At 30.8% G+C, this 12489-nt stretch overlaps 1 protein-coding gene across 6 annotated transcripts in view; it reads right to left on the bottom strand.

Moving 5' to 3' along the window:
* ASPP (Ankyrin-repeat, SH3-domain, and Proline-rich-region containing Protein) overlaps window positions 1-10264 on the bottom strand; it is a 368351-nt gene extending 358087 nt beyond the window's left edge. For 4 of the 6 annotated variants that reach the window (XM_088194931.1, XM_088194934.1, XM_088194928.1 and 1 more), the window contains exon 1: window positions 9954-10264. The gene's annotated coding sequence lies outside the window, so the exon portion shown is untranslated. Of the gene's footprint in view, window positions 1-9927 lie in introns of all 6 variants that reach the window. The other 2 variants (XM_088194930.1, XM_088194933.1) reach the window with 1 other exon arrangement.
* Window positions 10265-12489: the final 2225 nt, after the last annotated feature.

Here is a 12489-nt window from a genome sequence, read left to right as displayed (position 1 = left end):
TGACATTTTCAATGAGACTGATCGTGATGTGTTTAAAAAAATAAACCAAATCACTAATGGAAAAAAATATAATATATTTGCTACATTTCACTCGTGCTAAAGTACTTTCGAGAGCAATTAATCATCACCGAAAACCCAAAAAAAAACAGCAATAAATTTTATATAATATTAATGATTCAAGTGTCAATGTTTTGTAGCAAAAACTCGAATTTATCAAAAAAAAATGGGTAATAAACTTCTAAAAGGCATTCGGCTCAATTCGATCAGAGTTCTGTCGTGGTCATCGACTTCCGTCTGCTCGGTCAAATCCGCGATTACTAGAAACTGCGAATAATCTTCGGATAAAAAAGCATTTCGAAGAGACAGGCGCTACCCAGAGGTATCATTATTCAACCGGTCGTTCACAAAAGGCGCAATGTAAAAAATGCCTCGAAAAAACTGAATGAACCGAACGACCGACTGTGACATGCCAATACGGTAGCACGTCGGAAAAAGGAACGCAAACGAATCGGACATGTCTGCTCCGGCGAGATATCAATCTTAGATTGGAATTGTCGGATGATACGCTGCAATCGGGTCTGATTAAAAAATACCTTGAACTTGTCAGGAAATATCATAATTAAAGCTGAAAAAGTACATCCTCGTTGCTGTGCCGTAAAAAATATATAATAGCACTACAAAGGAAATATAAAAAATATTTAGTATGCAATATCAGATTGTATAGATTAGAATATGAACAACAGTTTATTTAATAAACTGGCGTGGTACGTGTATTATTATTATTCAACAATTAGATTGAATTGTGTTGTTCAGCACAAAATTCACTTCCTGATTTCATGCGAATTAATCTGAAAAAAAAACCTAATTTTTTTTTTGCTAATATAGGATTCATACGGTAATTGGAATTATTTTTAGCAATGTAAAATATTTTTGTTGACGCGTGTATCTATTTAGTATGTATTTTTATATTATAATAACCATATTGATTAATTCATCATTAAATATTTAAAAAATAAGTATAACTATTGTAAAGAATTATAGCTGATTAATACAAATATATTCTCATGTGTATAATTATTTTCGAGATCGTTCCTTATCGTTGCTTCGAAATTAGTTGTGCAAGATCTGCTAGAATGTATTAAAACTAATATACGTGTGTCCCTCAAATTTACTAAGAACAACGTTTAAAACCTCTGGATCGTATTCTAATGCCTGCACTCCACTCTCTGGAAGTTGGTCAAGGTTGACCAAGGAATATAGTGGGTTACTTCGGTCGCGTTCGGTTCTGCCCGCTCTAAAATCTCTCGGAAGTTGTCAGAGGTTACCGAGAACGGGAGGTAAAGTGGGGGTAATTCAGTCAACTCGGCCAGCTTCGAGCGCTTCCGGACATTGTCGGCATTATTTTCCGAGTCAAAGGGACCGAAGTCGGAGCTGCTCTTTCGAGCGCGAGCGGTGAGATACTTCCCCTTTCGCTCTCTCGCGTGTTAAGTGACGAGAGTGAGGAGATAATGATATGGTGTTTCGCAAACTGAGATAGAACGAGTAACTCGGTTCAATTTCAGTATGCGCGTAGGCGTCCTGTGGTTAACACGCATGTCGAGCGCTGCATTGTGATCACGTGATCAAGTTATAATACCACATGCTTATCGGGGACTTCAACAGACTCTTACTGACATCTTTGAATATTTTAGGGCACTAAAAGGGATTAATTATATTTTTGATAGTATATTCTTCTAACAGATATATTTTTTTCATATAAAACTAAATAATTAAAAAATAATTAGTGGTACTTGATTTTGTTAAAAAAATCGTTTCGAATATCCTTATGTATTTTCCTAGATCGATTTATATAAATGTTCCACCATAACGAATTCTTATTTAGAATCGATGGCGACAAATTCTAGGATAGTCACAGATGTGGTGTTCGTATTTTGAAGTATAATTTTTATGCCTTATGGTATTTTGCAAAAGCCGACAAAGATTTTGCGTAAATTGAATATTTACGACCGAAAAGTTTTCACTGATATTGTATTGGTGAGTGCCCACACAAATCAGTAGCGTAATTTTAAAAATATGACAATTTACAAATTGCGATTATTTGGCACATTTTTCATTAAATATGTCAGCTGTACGTGACAGCAGTCGCCGTGCGGAAGTCGTTCACGTCCGCCGTCCAGGCGGCATATGAAATTTGTGGCAGTGTGGCCGCCACTCGGAAGTCGGTGACCTCGGCCGACTTCAGATGAACTTCGGTTCGGACAACTTGCAGAGAATGTAGGGCAAGCATCAAAATGTATTAAAAGTAATTTATGTGTGTCCCTCGTATTTATTACGAACAACAGAGCTAGTATTAAATAATTAATTAGTTTAAAATCTCTAGATCGTACCCTAACAAAAAACGGTACCATTGCAATAATCTAAAATCTAACCAAAAATATTATTGTCAATGTTTTTTTATATAAATCATAATATTTTTAGTTTTCAGTGCCTAAAAAATTAGGATCATTGCTAGTTACACAGAAATAACAGAAAAGCAGGAATTGGCATCTGGAAACAATGCATTAATCAGTCAAAAATATACACATTTTAAGAAATACGTCACTGAATATAATGCACTATAAATATCATATAAACAAACAATACCAGTCATTAAAAATTACTTACACTAGTGTGTATACTAAATTTTAATTCAACCTGAACCATATGAACTTTCACGTAAAATTCATTTAACTCAAAATTGAGCACAGATGAGCTAATGAGAATTGAACTTACGAGACAATAAGTAGATAGAACAGCAACAAAAAACTAATTTGCATACATGAGAGTTTCACTTTTGCACAACGTTTAATTACGGTAACGTCCGTGGTTACGTAATTTTGTCATAAATTTTCTCACATTTCCTCCCCGGGTGAGCCATCACGTCAGATTTGCCAAATTAACTCTGGCGACGTCTAATAAACGTCTAAAATTCCACCCGCAATAAAACGATAATGATGAAAAATGTTGACCTCTGCGACGTTTGAAATTATAAAATACCCTGGCACAGGTAATTGCGTCCAACGTTTGAGAACCGCCGAGATTGCTGCGGCACGATCGAGGAATTCGCGTATCGAGATTTGAAGATCATGAGGCGTCTTCGAGAGCAGAGAAAATCGGCGGTGGGTATTAAAAAATCGGTCCCGTTTCTCATTCTTTAACTTTCACGCAACATTTTTGCGCCGGAGAAAGTAAAACTTTTTATAGCGGAGGCTCATTATGTGGACGAGCGATGCCCAAATGTCAACGGGACGAGTTTTCGATCAAGGTAAAGAATATGTGGTTCTCTTTGTGGATAATGTAGTATTAATTGTGGCAAAACATTATGGCTTCAAACTCAATTGAAAAAAATTATTAACTATATTTTTTCTATTAAATTTGACAGATAATTTTCTGCTACAAAAGGTTTTGATTTGATCCTCATAAATAGTAGTCTTAAAAAAATATTAATCCAAATAACGAAGCCCACTAATTTTCAGCGAAGGTGAGGAATATGTCGATAATATAGAATATGTGTAAAAAAATAATAATATGTACTAATCATCAGCTATCGAATATTTATTGTTTTGCTTAGTTGAACAAAGTTTTGGTTTGCTAAACCACATACAGATATTAACTTATAAAACGAACGTGTCCATATTTATGACACTTCATAAAACAATTTAAAGTGAAATTTAATTTCATATAAGTTTTATGGTTAAATGAAAAAAAATATTTAGAAATGAAATGTACATACAGATGTATACCAGTTTGCATAGATAAAATATAATAGATACGCTCCCTATTTACATCGTTTTATTTTTTTTTAGAAAATTGTATCGGAGTTCTCCTTTCGAAATGATAAATGGATAAATACGTCGGTTATCTAAAATTACGGTAAGCTTTTAGAAGTAATTCGTTTTTGGACGACAATATATAGTCGATGTTGGGCGTGTGTTAAAAAAATGATAAATTGTGGTCGCCGCCTATAATTTGTTGGTAGTCAACGCTAACAATGTATTGAAATATTGATAAAAAAATATTGTATACATAAAGAATCTATGCCAGTGGCGTAAGTAAAAGAATTCAGACCTTAACGAATTCTATGTATACGATTTTCTTCGAAAACTACTTCGTTATGGTATTTTTTTAGAAAATCATTATATGATTTTGTCCTCATATTGACAATTTATGTGTATGTTACAGTAAACGTGCATAAGTTATATTTTCACTGGTGTTTGAATGAAATCATAACCATATACATTTTCACCAGTAAATATATATATATAATAATAATACTAATTTATTATTTTAATAATTAAATTAATAATGAATTAACTAAACTTCTAAAACTAACTATAGATTTTGAACTTTCGCTTAGGTTAGGTTTGAATTTGACCTCTCATCGTCTGCCCTTCTGTGAGCAAGTATCACATTTTTTATATTGCTGGTTCAAAACAGCTCTAGCGAATTACAGATAAGGATAATAGCGGACCAGTTGCATCACTTATTGGACACACCCACGAAATACGTTTACGCCTTAAAAGTGAAACTGCTAGATGACTGTTACTGCGATTGTAAACAAAGAGGTAGAATCACAATTCTTGCGCAGGATAAAACACATGCATCCTTTCTAAACAAATAGTAGTTTTTTGAAACATGTGCTTATAAAGCAAAACAAAGATCTTGATATGCAATATACAATTAAATCTTGTTAAAAATAAATATGTATATACATATATCATAATAAGAAGTTTGCCTATTTATTTATATTGCAGGAATCTAACATAATTTTCAGTTCCAGTATAAAAAAATGGATTATTTATATAGCCTAGTTTATATATGGTTCTAAAATATAATGAATAATTTGTTTTTATTGCCAAACTAGAGTCGGCAAAGTAGCATTTTAGAACTTTTTGATTTTCAGAAAGGTACAATGCAACAATTGTCATTTTATCTAAAATTGCTGTATTCGCTTATAAGATTTTTTTCAACACGCTAAACATGTAAATAAACATCTGCTCGAAACGTTTTTAGGATTAAGATTTAACTTATATTAATAAAAAAAATAAACTGTTACTTTAAATTGCACTAGCTGCGGTACCTCACGATAGTGAAGGACCGACAGCTAAATAGATGCAAATAATTGTATGTCAAACTGTTGATGCTCTTATAAAATATCAGTATGGAATTATGTTTATATAGATGTGAATCTCTATCTAACTAGTGTTTTTAATACTGATATTGAAAACAATTAGAATACTGGTACTTCTGTATAAGTATATATACACAAAATTGGATCGCGCAGCAAAACTTTTTTTTTGCTTTATTTATTTTACAAACCGCTATATTTTTCATAAACGCTCAGGAAAATTTTAATGATTATTTTTAAGATCTTTGCACGTTAATCTTTGCACAAGATCTTTACACATAAATTACACGAGCACGTTTAAGTAAATAAATACAATTTAAAAGAGAAAACTTTAAAGCTGGATATAAATACGCCTCACTCCAAAAAAGGCATTTTTTTATATTAACACAATTTTAGAGAACTCAAGAATTTGTTGAAAATTATATAAAGTTTTTCTTTTGTAGACACATATATCAATATATAAAAATAATCAAAGTACTATACATCAAAATAATATTGAAATCACAATGAAACCGCACTGTAACTAAAGATGAACCGCAAAAGCCTCATTAGTACCAATTCTGTGCTACTGCACCTAAACCATAATATTCACAAAAAAAGTGAAAGTCTCAAATTGTTTTTTAAGAGCATTCTTTCATTCCAAACTCGCAATGATCCCAGGACAAAAACGTTATTAGCGAAACACAAAATTGCGACACGGCGCCGACAAGTTTTCCTTTGCTTTTCGGTCAGCGGTCATTTTTTTATCTCTCTCTCTCCTCGCCGCCGAAATGAGTAATGACAAAATAATGACCGCCATTTTTTTATTATTACGTTATATTAACCACTCGCCGCTTAGGCGGGAATAAAACAAACGATCTCGATCTTTGGCTGATACACTAATGATCTGGCCGAAAATCATTGATCCGCGGTTCAAGCACCCCTGGCGAGAAAAGCCAGCAATTCGTTCAAGGAATTTCGCGATTAATTAATTCGCACGAGATCCGTAGATTAGTGTGCCGTTTTGCGATTTAGTCATTCGGGAAAAAAATATTGCGAAATTATGATTGCCCTAAGTTATTTTGATCGGTTATTGAAAAAGTATTTTTAGTCGCGATTAATGCCGTAATTGTATATAAAAGCGCTCGACAAATTGACATTCTCGCAAAGAAATGTTGAGTGTTTTATATTACGTGATTTGGTAAATTGACTCACTGTGCAAATCGATTGCTTTTAGGCATTGAGTGTGAGAAGAATGTTGACCAAAGCCAAAAATATCTGCAAATGCGGATACATCAAATAGTAATCAGCGTATATTTAAACGAATTTAATTAATTAATTGTACATTATTTTTTTAGTATATATTATCTTCAACTATTTTTAATCAAATCTAACCTAACACTTAATTCGTGCTTAAGCAATTTTATATTCACTCAAACATTGATTAAATACTTGAGTAAATTAAACTCTCGAGTATGGAAGATCAAGCGTTGAGTGTTGATTTTGCATTTTTAATAATTAATTTATTTACTGTAATTATTTTGATGTGACATGTTAGACGTTAATTCAAAGCGTTAAATCGATATAAACACAACCATCAATTACTAATTAAGTAATGAGACATCAAACTGCAATCAAAGTCTGTAAATCAATGACAGATTACAATCAATACACGTAACTATCCATAAACTAGGTTAATTGTATTTTATTTAAATATATTATTAACAAAATTACTATTGACTTTCTAGGATCAAATATTAAAATACAAACAGAAGTGATTTGGCAATTAAAATGTATACACACATTACAATGGTAGTAATAATTAAAAATATAATGTTAGCTTAAACAAAAAGTTAGATTTTACCCACTATATAGTATTGTTTACAGTTAATTTTTAGAAGCAATGAAAGATCTAATAACATATACTTATGGAAAACAATTAAATTATTACGTACAACGATTATATTAGTAGTAATAACGTGTTAAATGTTTAACTCGTGATAAAGGTCTTATTGTTTTTAATTATTTTTCAGAAGCAATGATAGAACAATTTGATGGGCTATATGACGACAACGTAGAATTGATATATATAAACAAAAAGCTGAAAACACTGTCAACAAGTATTATCTTTTTATAAAGAACATACTACATAAGTTTGATGTAACTGAATATCCTGAATTTGACTGTTCCAAAAGAAAAATGTTTGCACAGAAGAAAATTTGATAAAAATCCATGACGTAGATACATATTTTGCTACATCGGAATAAAAATAAACCACTCTTAGATAATTTAGCTAGCGCTTATTCCAGGTATGCAATCACATATTTATAATCATTGTAAAATGTCGTTTATTATATAACATCCAAGAAGGTACACATTTATAAGCTGTCCGTTGGCTGATACATATAGCGATCCCACTGCGACAGCGCCGAATTGATTGACATTAACTTTCAATCCTCATACATACTAAGGATATATTACACGTTCACGTTTAAAACGTACCTGGCTTATTTGCAATTCGTCAAATCTAACGAATATGTGTATTAAATCAGAAGCAATGATAATTTTTATATATTGTAAAAGGAAAAACTCACTTTTCGACCTCGGAGCCCGTCGACGGGAATTCAAAATTTGAAGATTTCATTACGAAGATTGTTTTATGGTTGTTTATCTAGATTAATCAATGTACTCTTATAATCCTTACACACATTATGTATATATTTCATTTTCATAGTTATAACATACCTAGTTAATTTGCAATCCGATTATTTGTATTCAAGCAAATCGAACAACGCAAACGACAAATTATTGAAAATTATTGTCGCATATCAACATTTTGCTAGTAAATAATAATTATTTAAAACTGTTGTCACGTTACTGTCAACCATCTTGTTTTATATTTGAATGCTTATTTTTCATTGGTCGACAACAAAAGAATACATTTTCTTTGCACGTGTATAAATGCTTTTAATTAAGATAATGATTTTTATACATAATTTAACCTATTCTATGTTGTATTTAATATTATCATTAAAATTTTATTTTGCAACTTCTTTGCACTTGTTATTTTTTCTTAGGCACTATTACTTATTAATCGCTGCCAAAATTTACAATAAATATACTTCTTAAAAATATTGTAAATACAAGAGTAGGTTCTTCATTTATTTTCATTTATATACTATACACTAAAAATATTAAAGTTTAACATATTTAAATTCCACCTTCTTCTCTCCTTAAAAAAATATTGAAATCTACAAATAATTTTTTAGGCAATACAAAAATAGTAAGAAATCATTCATATATATTTATCATTTTTCAACTGTTTAAAATGGAATAAAATTTTCAATGTAAAATATTATAGAATGTTTGCTCGTTTTCTATGCATATCCCATATATAGTTTTAGCTAAAAAAATAAACTAGACTTATATTTAAAATAAACTAGAATGTTGGTACTAAATACCAATTTAAAATTATTTTTTATTTGCCGCTTAATAAATATTTGCATATTTTACTGCATTGATTTTTTTTTGGACAACGTGAAAATTATTTTTACAAGTTAAAGATATTTCATTATACATTTATAAAAATCCCATTTACTGTATTTTTAAACAAAATTTGCGTTTTCCCTTTATATTATATTTCATTTTTATTATATCGATTCCTCTAGATTATTTTTTAAAAAAGTATCTTTATAGTAAATAATATTTTAAAACACTATGCAATTAATAATAAAAATCAGAAATGAATAAATTAGTTATATTGTTTTAATACCAATTAAAATTTTTTATTTTATTATTATTATTTTTCGGACAGAAGTTTAATATGGTTGTGGTCAGAATTTATATTAAACGGTCAGAATAAATATTAGATAGTCTGAATTTATATTAATTGGTCCGAATTATTATGATAGATGGTCAGAACCACTTTTTTTAGCTAGCAATAATGTTATCGTATAGTGTTGTTATTGCTGTAAAGTTGAAGCTTGGTACAACTGGTCAATCTATCATCATTATCATTATCATTATCAATGTGTTTTAGGGACAACTTGCTTGCTTGGACTTAAAACATTGTCAAATGTCAACACAACAAGCCATGCGTGCTCCTCGCCGCCGCTCTGTAATTGTTCCCATTTCATTCGTCACTCTTAATATCTTCGCCTTCTATATACAATTAAATAGATTCGTTGAGAGTTATTCATGGGGTGTTCAATGTTCTGACAAACACTCACTCGCTCCTAACCTGTCCAACAATATTGACGAGAGCGAGATATTTTATAAGATATTTATAAATAAATAATTTATTGCCCATTTATAATTATAAATGTTATTACATTTGTCTTTAATTCACATGATCGACCTATATTTTAAATATAATCGTCCTTGATATCTATTCTGACCCTGAATAATATAATTACAACCAGACTAACCAAAATTTGACTTTTATTCTGACCAAAGGTTGATTTTAATTTTGACTATATAATTGTTTCCTTATTTTATTATTTTAAAAAAAATACTTATACATCTTAATATTCGATTGTGTCTTTAACATGAATAACTATTATCTACAATACAGCAAATATATTAAATTTTCACTAAAATGAATTACTTGTTCCACTTACAAAATTAATGAATTAGTACAAATATTCAACATCCTATTTACTGAAATATTTTTTATGATATTATAAAGATAATAACAAAGATCTCAAAATCTATCGTTACATATTCTACAATATTACACGAAAGATTTAGATTTTTTAAATGAAAATGGAATTACAAGTTACCAAAAATTAAAAAAAAGTCGACTCACGATGGACCGCAAGAACAGCAGCTAACCGCAGAATTGGTGATGTCGAAAACTTTCTAGTGTTTATTTGCGTTGATGAGACGATGATACTCTAGTTACTGCGCGTTATATTTGACAGTAGGTATGACACCAACTACGCACTAAGCATAATTCGTAAACGACACAACTCAAAAAGAGATACACAAACTATCAGGACGCACTCTCACATTCGGCGAATTCAAATTTGGCGCGCGAAGGAAAACTCCGCGAAACGTCAAAAGTACGGAAGAGCGGGGCCGGAACGCGTGCGCGCGCGCACTCCGCCACAGCTGACTGATCGTACGACGAGTTTTCGCCAGCTGTTTGGTCGCGCGGTCGCCGGAAGCCGCTTCGCGAATGCGCCTTCCGCGTGTTTCAAACGCCCGCTTGTTTCGCTTCATTGTTAATTAACATGTCAGCTCCTAATACGATACTTTTCGGCCATGATTATAATAAGCCAAAACGATTTAAACTTATTAATCATAATCAGAATTGGATCGTCATCAATCTAAGAAAACAAATGAAAGCATCAGAGCACTCAAATTACATATTTAACTTTGTGTCTTTTGTAGATTTCCCCCTTCAAATGTACTTTATTTGAACACCACTTACCTCTTCTTAAGCAAGAATTCACACAATTTGCAAGTGTGCGAAGTGCAAAGCAAACTGGGCACAAATCAGCTGTCAGCTGTCAAATTGGCTGTCGCTGGAAAAAGTGTTGCTAATTCGAAATACAAACCTTTTACATTTGTATATGATATGTAATTATTGTTTACAAATAAGTAAGATACCACTGACTAGTCAGCTTTTACCACCCTTCCTGAAAAGAAGCTGAAGTGACGTCCCTGATTCTAAACCAGTAATCTCTCAAAAAAAATATTAAAAAAAATAACGAATTTATTCCGAAAATATATTATTTCGCTAAAATAATTAATCTGCCGACACAAATCGTCAGTACTTCTACCACACATTGATAAATATAATATACTTATTTTATATCTACAATATCCTATTGGTTAAAAAATACTGATATTATATTATAGTAGAAGAAGAAAACGTAAAACTTGAGGTAAACATAATTTTCCAGTAGCATTTACAATGAGCTAAATATATTTATAAAATAATAGTTAGGTATATAAATACAGAATGTAGAATTTAATGGAGTTACAATTATTTAAATGCCTTTGAGACAGTGGCTTATTAAAGTATTTACAGTCATTGACTCTTGAATAAATAATTATCACTTACATAAACTTCTCCACTTTTTAAAGTGAATTAAATTATCAATAGAAACGCCAAGAACTTGTATAAAAATATTAATGTCTTAATATATCAATATTTGGCTTGTAATTTAATTATTTCTTTATAATATGGTAACACTTTATAAAAAATATATTATGAATTTTTTTGCAATAACATTACATACACCATAAATATTATCGGTTTGGTTTTAAATTAAAAAATATGTTTACATACTGTTAATAAATTCATAATGACAATTTATACAATGCTATTAACCAAAATCACATTTTTGGTAAACAAGTATGCAAATTAACTTTCATACAGAAGTATCACATTTAGATATAAGATTTAGTACTTATTATAAATAAAAAAAAATCTATGATGAATATAAAAATTAATGAATTATATTTTGTATATTATTAAATGAAAAACATGAACTAATTCCTAATGCTTCACAATAATTATCATGTAAGCAAGGACTTAATTGCAAATAAGCAATGCAAGAGTTTACCACAAGGTAGAACATGATGCAGTGCCTGCAACCGAAGGAGTTGTCTTTTTGTGCTGATTTAAATATGTAAAAGTATCGTATAATCGATGAAGCATTATGATAATAACTACGTTGTGAAATTACGAAATAAAAACAGTCACACGTAACAACCATGTATGGTTAACATATTCCAAGGTCGACAATAAGTGATTTTTCAATAACACATGTATTCTACATCACATCGTATTAATTTTAGCAACATGTTTTAATTACTATTGTGCTATATTTAATGTTTACTAATGCCCTAAATACATTATATTTTGCCTACTGTACTTTCCAGTTGCGCAGTGTGATAAATGCTTGTATGAACGCTCGTATGTCCTAAGATAAAAGCGAAGTAGTTAAAGTGTCAAGTATAATGAGTACGCTGTGTTCGCGTTTATGTGATATTTAAAGTTTGGGAAGGTGCTTCACTCTATTCTACTCATGGCCATCTGATTAACGCGATGCTGTGGGGCGGAAACAGACTATTATTATTTGTTACTTATTTAATATTCATCCATAACTTAACGACTATAATTTAAACAGCTGGAAATTTATCAGTGATGTATTAATCATTTGTAATTAGGGTACTTACTAGGCATATTTCACTGAATGTTCAACTTTGTAGGGCATATACATGACTGTACTTGTATCAGTGATGCATTTCTTTACATAGTTCGTTTAAAACGTGCATTAACAAGTGATCCCGATCCGCCAAAATAGCAAATCAGAACTTACTGCCGGCGT

Source organism: Plectrocnemia conspersa, unplaced genomic scaffold, assembly GCF_051122295.1.
Source record: "Plectrocnemia conspersa isolate PC_06_02 unplaced genomic scaffold, ASM5112229v1 ptg000010l, whole genome shotgun sequence".
Taxonomy (NCBI): Eukaryota; Metazoa; Arthropoda; class Insecta; order Trichoptera; family Polycentropodidae; genus Plectrocnemia; species Plectrocnemia conspersa.
The sequence above is the reverse complement of the archived record's forward strand: the minus strand, read 5'-3'. Positions and strand labels throughout refer to the sequence as shown.